The sequence below is a fragment of the Tupaia chinensis genome, unplaced genomic scaffold (genome assembly GCF_000334495.1).
Source record: "Tupaia chinensis unplaced genomic scaffold, TupChi_1.0 Scaffold000458_2, whole genome shotgun sequence".
Lineage (NCBI taxonomy): Eukaryota > Metazoa > Chordata > Mammalia > Scandentia > Tupaiidae > Tupaia > Tupaia belangeri.
In genome coordinates, this window is record NW_006159967.1 from 1961285 (window position 1) to 1971599 (window position 10315).

Sequence of the window (10315 nt, forward strand, 5' to 3'; positions counted from 1 at the left end):
ACATATTCTTTAGAATAATCAGAGGCAGTATAAACCAGACTTTCTTTAAAAATAAAACAAGTCTCAAAGGTGAATTTAATTCAGAAGACTTGTGAGGCCACTAAATACCATTATTACTGGGCTTCCTGGCCTGTGAAAGCAATTTTCAAAGTACAGTTGTGGTGTCAACCACATTTGTTCCCAGACTCTTGTCAGACTAAATATCTACAACTATGTGCTGGGGAGTTTCTCCTGCATTTTGTTTATTTTTAAAACTAATTTGATCCTATTTTTAGAGTATTGGCATAGTATTTTTCCCTAAAAAATGATGCATGCTTATATTAATTATGCTAAAGGAAAAGGATACTTTATAAGGAGACTTACAATAACATGGTGTAAAGAAACAACCTTTGTTTTTCTCCCATGTAATGTAACGAAGGTGAGTGAGTGTGTGGCTGTGGGGTGGCTTTGTTCCACACTTTCAGACAGGTGCCCTGATATATATCTGCAATCTGTAATACCTGCTTTCTAAGTTGGCTCTAGTGACCAGGTAGTACAGAGAAAGAAAAGAGTTAAGCATCATGGTAGGTCAAAATTCAGCATTACTTCTGCTTGTTTCTGTGGAAGGGAACTGAGTCACATATAGTTGCTAGAGAGGTTGTGAAACTTGGTTTAGCCTGAGTACCAGAAACCAAAGGATTTTGGTGGGCAGCTAGGAATCCCACTTATTGCTTGTCAAAAAAAACACAACTGAGCAAAGCATGAAGAAGAAAGCAAGAAACACCATAAATTATACCTCCTAAAAGCAATTTGGTGAGCATTATACCATTAGTACATTTTTTTCTGGACACATCTAGAGAGAGAGAAGAAATGGTTGAATGAATAAGTGAAAAAATAATGCTATACTTACCTGGCAGGGGAGATACCATGATCACGAAGGTGGTTTTCCCAGGGCAAGGCTTATCCATTGCACTCCATATGTGCTGACCCCTGTGATTTCCCCAAATGTGGGAAACTCGACTGCATAATTTGTGGTAGTGGGGGACTGCATTCGCGCTTTCCCCTGATTAAAAAAAAAAAAAATGCTGAAATAATGCAATCATATGGGGCATAAAAATACAACCTCTAATTTTATTTAAATTAAAGTTTACTTACATTTATTTAGATTTTAGAAAGAAAAACAAATAGCCAAAGTGAAATTGAAGGAATTACCAGTGTTTCTTCATCAATATGAAATGGTAATCCTTATTGTCATTTCACTATTGACATAAGTCAAATGTTTTTAAACTACATATTTCAACTTTACATATTATTGATAAAGAATCTCAAGGAGAGGTGAGGTGTGAGAACTTTTCTACTTATTTTCAATTTTGCTCCCCTTTCTGTGCCTCCTAAGTTTTGTTTCAAATTCTTTTTCTTTGTCAGCATTGCAGCACTACATTTTGTTCTGCAAACATAATTTCCTCTACTTAAAAGGAAGCCTTGCTCAGTGCTAGTCCTTTTACCATGACTTTTCCATTATTGAGTTTACTTTTTAATTTATCACTTGATTGGCTGAATTCGTTGTCATGTAGTTTTAATTTTTTCATTTACTTTTTTTTTATTTTAGTGAGGGGATTATGTTTTTTTTTTTTTTTTTATCTCGAGTCCTTTTATATTCGAGGATGTCAGCCTGTTTCTTCTTATACTTGCAACACTTGGCTGGGTGTAATATTCTTTGTTATCCATGCTACCCCATGGTATGTTCTAGACATTGTTCTGTTCACTTCTGAATAAAATATATTGTAAAGCATGAGGCCAACATGATTTCTTCCACTGTTGGCAACTTTTTCTGCCTAGATGTCTAAATAATTTTTCCTTTTTATTTTTGATGTTTGCTACTTTAACTAGGATGAATTTTGCTATTAATAATAGTAATAGCCATTTGCTGGGTCTAGACCTTGTCCTAAACATTTCACATATATTAATATATTAATATACCAAACCATGTTATTGAGGTAGCAGGTAATCAGGTAATTGTATTTGTATCTAGTTGATAAATAAAATGATGGACATAAAAGTGAAGAAGCTTGATAGTAAGTGGCAAGGCCAGGATTTAAACCCAGGGTATAGAGCTCCAAAGTGTGGCCATAATCATTACATTCTCTCATCTTCGCAGTATCATACTTCATCATACTGATGATCTGCATAGTGTTTTCTGGTGCTCAGCATTCCATTTTCATGGTATAGATCATGGTATAGTTTCTTGAAATTTTGCTGTATTTTATCTTTCAATATTTTTTCTATCTCATGTATGTTCAATTCTCCTTTCCAAGGGTTGGCAAACTCTAGCCTCTGTGCCAAATCTAGCCTGCTGCTAGTTTTTGTAACTTGAGTTTCAGTGGAACATAGCTGACTTGTTTATGTTTTCTATCATTGCTTTCTGGTTGTATCAGCAGAGATGAGTAGCTGCACCAAAAACTTGGTGACCTGTAAAGTTTGAAATATTACTGGACTCTTCATGGAAAATTCTGAAGATTTCTGCCTTTAGTGTTTAATATAACTGCTAATCATTTTTTGTTGTGTATTTATGAATTTACTATGTTCCTTTTCATTTCATTTCAGAGAGACAGAGAGACAGAAAGTAAGAAATCACCACCCAGGGGGGGATGGCCATGCTGCAATTCCTTCTCCTCTATTCTCTCTGGATTTTGGGCACACATGCACATCCTCCTGGTGTGAGCTTAAGCCACCGATTCCGGGACTCAAACTGTGGTTGACATAACCATTACACCATCTGCTGCTCCCAGTATCTTTATTTTCAATAATGCTTATTTTAACTGCTTCTGTTTTAAGTTTATTCCCCCACCCCCACTTCATACCATCTATCTGGGTTCTTATTTTGTCTTTGCAAGTTTTGGTCTTTTTCTTCGACTTGTAGGTTGCTTGCGTAATTTCCATGCTGTTTCTTTTTATCCTGCTCTTTTTCAGCCTGTATGTCTCTACTAAGATCCTGCATTTATTCACAAAATCTTTTGCAAAAGCAGTAAGCCTTCCTTATCTCAGCTACAACTCGATGCTAGAGTGTTGCTTTTTGCACGTTCCTTGAAGTCTGAGCAGTTGAGAGTGAGATTGATGAGTTCTGGTAGGACTAAATGCATTCCTGAATGGGCTTTGCAAATTTTTTCCTTAGATTTCATTAAATGTTTTGTACAAAATCTTTCTTTGTCCAGTGCAAGGTACATTCCATCCTGTAGAGTTTGGCATGTTGCCCCCTACTCAGCATACCTGTTCTAGAATGCTCTCCCTAACTTAGTAGAGTCCTACAGTGGGAAACAGTGGCTTCCACTGATGCCTACTTTTCATTAGGAAGTTTCTCTTCAACCTGAGGGGATATTTTTGGAGTCTTCTGAATGTTTTCAACTTCTCTTTCTTAAGACCTATTGGAGGTGTGAATGAAATTAGGAGTCTATTTAATTTCTCAGGTAAGGCACCAAAAACAATGCTTTAATGATCAAGCGGTGCTCTGAAATCCAACCATGAATTTTCATTATAACTGCAAGCGAATGGCTTTGACCTGGAATTTTGAATTCTCTCTTTGGTTTGCAAACAATTTCCTCTAGAGTACATTGCTTTCTACTTCACAGAGTTCTTGGATATAAACATGGATCTAAGAAAGACAAAGCAAAACAAAAGACCCTCTTTGAAATGTATATCTTGTGTAGTATTTAAGACAGCTGCTTACCCTATTTCAACCCTACTGATCTTGGAGGAAATGGAGTAATGACTGCCCATCAAAAATAACAAACACTGAAAAGTTTTGACAAGTTGACTGTAATTACACAGCTGCTCACTTCATTTCTAAAAATTGCTGTTAAGTAGCAATGATGAAATGCTTGTTTAAGGAGCTACAGCCTTGATGTGGCTGCTCTTTCTCTTTTTCTGTCCCTAGGGAGAAGAGCTGTATATAATAAGTTTCATTGTCATTCTTTTCACTTGAGAACTAAAGGTCATTCTAACAGTTAGTGTCAACAAGGAAACAGGAATGAAACATAGCCATGACTTATCTCGCTCATTCCTGAACTCCTTACAATCAGCTGTTTGCCAGGAGGAGCTGGGCTGATTGGGAGTGCCACTGTCAATGAAATGAATTTCCAATCCCCATTGCAGATGAGTATTCTGATCCTCTGATTAGGTAGTTGAAGACGGCAGTCGAGTGGCATGTGGGCCCTTGTCACCTCCTGTGCACCACTCAATAGTCCTGGTGGTCACTTCTGCCAATACAGCCTAGAGCTGGCTTTGGAATTCTTTTTCATGTATATTATAGGGAGCTACTTCCAGCTTCTAATTGTCATCATGTGGACTGAAACTGATCTGCCAGCCAATGATTAGTTTAAAAAATTAGAATGTATGAAGTTAATGCTAAAGCCCCTTTTCTATCTGAATTCTTAAAGCCTTGTAGAATCTTCGTATGTCAGGTCTTCATCATTATGAGAACAAATTTTGATTGCATCAGAGAAATACAGTTGCAATGGTTAATATTCAGTTAATCATTCATGCATTCATTCATTCCACCAATGTGCTTGAGTGTCTCCAAAGTGCTGAGCATTGTGATTATTGCTGGAAAGGAACAGTTTCTCTCTGTTAAGATTCTCAGTCCATAGAGCAGAAGGGTGTGGACATGAGAATGTTGTCAGAGCTCCAGCTAAGGCATGCAGGATATAAGGAGGAGCCATTGATTATGCCTGGGAGGGTTAGGAGTGGAGAAGTCACACAGATTGAGCTTCTCCTGAGCTGGGCCCTACAGCAGGTGTCAGTATTATCACTTGAATTGTGATTTAAAGATTTAAAGATAACTGTAATATCTATTATCTTCTATTCCTACTGCTACTAATTAAAATTCATCATCAAAAGTAATAGCAAGAGAGCAGTTGAAGATAATTGTCTTTGGGGACTTGCTACAGCTATAAATCCTCACTCAGAATTCTCCTGAGAACCTGCCTACCTACAGCTGCCTTCCTCACTGAGCGAGTCACAGAGCAAAGACCTCTTTCGCATTCCTAGTCTGTGTATTTTTCATGTCTGCTTTCTTGTGGTTGTCCAATGAGAGCAAGTCGAAACTTCATGCAACTAGCTCAAGGGCTTTCAAAAAATTTTTAGCCCCGCCCATAATAAGAAATACATGTTAATGTTCCCTGTTTATATATATATATATATATATATAGAGGGAGAGAGAGAGAGAGAGAGAAACAAAAATTTGATTAAATAATTATGTATGATATATTTTATTAATTTTTATTTTTAAAATGTTAGGCATGGCCCCAAAATTTATACTTATGCTAGTAGATAATTAAAAATTTAAATAGCATGGGGTTAGAAGATGTTCATAAATAAAACTATTATTATTATAATGAAATATCAAAATTATTTAGGAAAAAATACAGTGTAGAATAAGATCACAAGTTGTCTTTCTAAACCAAATAGAATTAATATGAGAATTATCAGTCTGTTTACTAGGAAATTTTGAGCTTCTCCTTAACAACAGCATCTTGAATTTAGTCACATTTTACTCTTCATCTTACTACCATGCTCAATTTGAAATTTGGATTTTATAGCATGTATTTTGAGTATTAATTTCACCACTGACTCCATTATTTTTCTTTCCACTGGAGTTGCTTTTCAAAAATTGTATTTTATTTTTTGTAGATGCATTCACAGTTTTTGGATCAAGATGCAAATAAATAAATAAAATTGATTTTTACTATTGCTGCTGTCAGTGCAGACAAATGATCATTGAAAACCTCTAAACTCTGTATTATGCTTTGAATTTCGTTGAATCACGCAGAATACTTCTTGCTTTTAATGTATTTGTACCATCATTCCATTGCGACTAGTTCAGGCTCATGCACTTGAAATTCTGTACTGACAGTGTGAACAGAATCTCATGAAATGGCAGAGTTTGGAAATATTTGCACCTGTGTCTCTAGCTCATGCTGTAGAGATTGCTCTGTATTTCAACATGTTCCTATGGAACATTGTGTTCCAATTACCTTCTAATGTAATTCATAGGTTGTTATGGTAGAGAGTTTGACAAGAATGAAGTCTCTGGTGAAAATTTGATGCCTTTATACATTAAAAAAAAAAAATCCCTCTAAGCATGCTAATTACTTCAACATGACATGTCAACTCTGTCCCTGAAAAAGGAGTTTGGTGATTTGAAACATGGGTGATGTTGTATGGAAGAGCAGATATTTGCCGATATAAGCAATTACCTATGGTAATTGTATCCCAAGTGAAAACAGACTTTATGAAGCCTAGTGGAACAATTATCAAAGCCAGAGAAAGCATGTTAACGTGAAGATAGTGGCTCAGAATAATTCATAGGCAAGAACAGACACAAGTCTATCTGGGAGTCTATAGGGCTTCTGTGTTTTATCCATGTTGATTGGCAAATGTACTGCAGGTGTTTTCCATATGAAAAAGCACCTATATTTAAAACATAATGGCTATGTTTTATCTGTTTCTGGTTTTATTTTTTTATATATTTTTTTAAGTTTTAGGTTTTTGCCAAAGAATACATGTGCACATCGGAGAGACAGACACAGAAAAAGGGAAAGTGAGAAACCACTCTCTGGGGGGATTGCCATGCCATAGTCTCTTCTTCATCCTTCTCTTGAAATTTTGTTTTTAGATTTTTGCCATAGGTCCTGTGTGCTTATGAGAGAAAGAGAAAGAGACAAAGAGAGGTATGTATGTGTGTGCATGTGTGGGGAGTGAGAAATCACTCTCCTGGGCTGGAGGGGAGGTGGCTGCACTGCAATCCCTTCTCCTCTAAGGAATTTGGGAACTCATGCACAGGTGCCTGGTGTGATTTTCAGGCCACAGGGTCTGGGTCTGGACTCAAACTTCAGTCAACCGTGTGGGAATCCAGTACCTTAATCCCCACACTACCTGGTGTCCCCAGCTATGCTGGGCTTTATATGATTCTCACCAATATGTATGGTCAAAATTTTAAGCAGATCTTATGAGCTTGAAAGCATGAACACTGACAAACAACTAAACACTGCACACTGAATTCTGATGCCCAACATTGTGTTGATTGATTGCTTAAGATTTTTTTCAAAAATACCTAAGTGATTCACACATTTCCCAGTAGATTGTTGACTCAATCAAATCATCCAAATGTGATGCTTTATTAATGATCAAAGGAACCCTGGCAAATTTATCTGTATATTGTCTTATGCCATTATTACTATTGATATTATCATGAATTTTTCTTGAAAATAATGGGAGAAAAGTTTAAGCAGCAGGAACAGAGAGATGGTTTATTTCTCTCCATTCTCACTCTGCTTCTCTTTAAAAAGTCTCTTCGTCCTCCACTGAGGTTTGCTAATCTTGTTCCATTCCCTCTGCTTCTTCCTGGGTCTAGAAAGAAGCCACTAGAATAATATAACAAATATTTATTGACTACCTCTTATGTGCTAGCCACTGTGCTAAGCCTTGGGGTAGAGAGATGAACATTCATCCCTATCGAGTCCTTCACTGAGGTTTATATTTTGAGAGGGAATGGCCATTAGCTAGCGACATACAATGGGGATTTGTGTCTCAAAAATATATCATCTAAATTTTATTATTATCAAACCCAAGACACTGAAACACTACAGCTTTGTGTTTTGTAAGTTGATATTTTCTAGGGGGTTTGATTTCTGATGAGTGGCATTTCAATTCTGAGACTTAAAGAAATATTTTAAACAGATGCTCGACTAGTCTCCTGAAGAATCTGCGGGGAGCCCCCTCTAATGTATGCCACATATAAATTCATATTTTTCTTCCAAATTCCTAAGGAAGTTTAGTCAGATTGTTTTTTTTTTTTTCAATATCTGAAAAGAAAATGAGGGTTGGTTAATTAGAATTCCACATAAATCCCCCACAGAGACCATGATGACAGTATTGTCTGCTTTTTGTTTCAGCCCAGTGGCTGATGGTCAAATAAAGTTTCTCCTACAAACTTTCTCATATGTCCTGCATGGCTGGATGCCTTGTTTTTTTTTTTTTTTCCTTGTAGAATGTAACAGTATACGAATGGGAATAGACATTAAAACACCTGAGAAATATCTTACTGGATTATTGTGTATAAAGGGGAAAAAAAAGCATACATGTTTTCACAAAAGGATCATTTTTCTTTTAGCTAAGGATACACAATGAGCTGATTTAATTTTAATGAGTTTTAATCTGTCATTGTCTGTTCTTACACTTATATTTTCCAAATCAACATTCCATTGTCTGTGCGTAAGACTGGAATGCTTTTCACATATTTTTAGAGAGTTATTTTTTAGAGAACTTCTTTTGTTTTGGAAATACCTCTTTGTCCTCTTTCACCTATGTAGTTACTTTTTAGGAGTCTCAAAGCAGTTATGGTTTAACTATCTCCAGTTTTTAATCAGGAAACTTTAGGTCTCAAACTAATGCTTTCTTAATGGGCTGAGTTTATGCTGCAGTTTTATGAATAATAGTATATTTTGTATATTAAGAATAGTTTCTTAGATATGCAAGTACTTTTAAAAAACATGGTACTTTATAGTATTACCAGAATTTAAAATTCTCAGTATTTTAACCTAATGTTTATGTTTTTGAGATTTCCTGGGTGGTAAAAATTGCAAGAAAGCAGGGCCAGCAGTTGGTGTGGTGGTGAAAGCACTGGACTCCCACATGGTTGATGGAGGTTCAAGCCCCAGACCTGGCAGCTTGGAAATCATGCCAGATACGTGTGCATACATGTCCAAAAACCTGAGAGGAGAATGGAGGAGAAAGTATGGTAGCAACCCCCCTATCCCAGAGGTGGTGCTTTCTTTTCCCTCTCTCTGTCTCTGGCAAGTACACATGCCCTATGGCAAAAAAACCTTTAAAAATTTGCAAGAAAGCATCAAAAAAATATTTGCAAGAAAGCAATAATGTTCTGATATCGTTTTTCCTTTGTTATAAAATTTTCAGTCATTGTTTTTCATTATTGGGTTATTAATAGAAAGGCTGTTACTTATAAGGAAAAATTATTCTTTATAACTGGGTTATTTATAAAGAATAGAGACTTACTTGGTTTACAAATGTAGCAGGTAGAAAGTTCAAGGACCTGGAGGCTACCATCAGGCTAGCCTCTGGTGGTATATCACAATATGATTGACAGAAAGAGGGAGAATGGTGGTCACACCAAAAAGAGACTTGGTGGCAGCTGCCTTCCTTTTAAAAAATCTGCTCTAACAGGTCTCCTGTTTTCATGAGAGCTAATACTTGTCTTTTGAGACAGAATTAATTAATTTGTGAAGGTGACACCTCTATGAACCAAATGCCACCCACTACGTCTCACCTCTTAAATTTCCCACCACCTCCTAAAGCCACTACATTGGGAACCAAATTCTAAAACATGTACCTTTTGGGGATAAACCATTGTTCAAACCATAGCACCCACAGACCTTAAAAATGTTTTTCTCATATTATATGTAGGAATATGTGTCCATCTATCTATCTAGGTAGATAGATAGATAGACAGATAGATTATATTATACTGCTCACACATATATATGGCATTTGATAGAATGTGAACGAACATGGAAGATTTACTGCTGAGTGAAGCAAGCCAAGCTATGCAAGAGAGAAGTGATAGGCCTTTACTTAACATACATTGTCTCTCTGCACTCTACGGTGGAAACTGAAAGATTAGAGGCACAGAAACATTGAAAATGGTCTCAGATACTGGAGAAAATGTGGGGAAAGGGTGGGAGAAGGGGGAGAGTATAAGGAAAGAAATTTAGGAGAAAAATAGAGATGCAAGACATTCATGGGGCACAGAAATGGATTATTATCTGTCATAATGTGTTTTGTATCCGCAATTGGACTGATGTTAAGTGTATTCATGTTGGGTAAATTCAACTTACAAGCTAAGTGACATATGGTGATTAAATGTATAAAATAAATACAGTAGAAATCAAAAAAAATTCATAATAAATGCAAAATTAGGCTCAAGACATAATAACTTCTTGTTAATATGATTATTAAATTTCACTATTAAAATTTAAAGTTCACTATTAATGTTTTGCTAGGAATATCCCACTATTTAATATTTGTAAAGTGTAATCAGAAAAAATGATAAATTTTAATAAAAGCTTAAATAAATAATGGACAGTGTATTCCCAAGTTGATTTAAAATTAAGGAGTATATATTCTGACAGAATAGAGAAATGGAGGAAAAGGGGTTGCAGACCATGCTTCATTAGGGAGTACATTTGTCCTCTGTCTGGCAACTGCACATGCCTGCTGCCAATTTAAATTAAGATAGAGAAAAAAATGCTGCTATGGTCTTTCA

The 10315-nt window shown here is 36.0% G+C and overlaps 1 non-coding gene across 1 annotated transcript; it reads left to right on the forward strand.

Moving 5' to 3' along the window:
- The first annotated feature begins 881 nt into the window (after positions 1 to 881).
- On the forward strand, positions 882 to 1045 carry LOC114009088 (U1 spliceosomal RNA). Its single transcript, XR_003550564.1, has one exon. It is a non-coding gene; the product is annotated as a U1 spliceosomal RNA (small nuclear RNA).
- The last annotated feature ends 9270 nt before the right edge of the window (positions 1046 to 10315 follow it).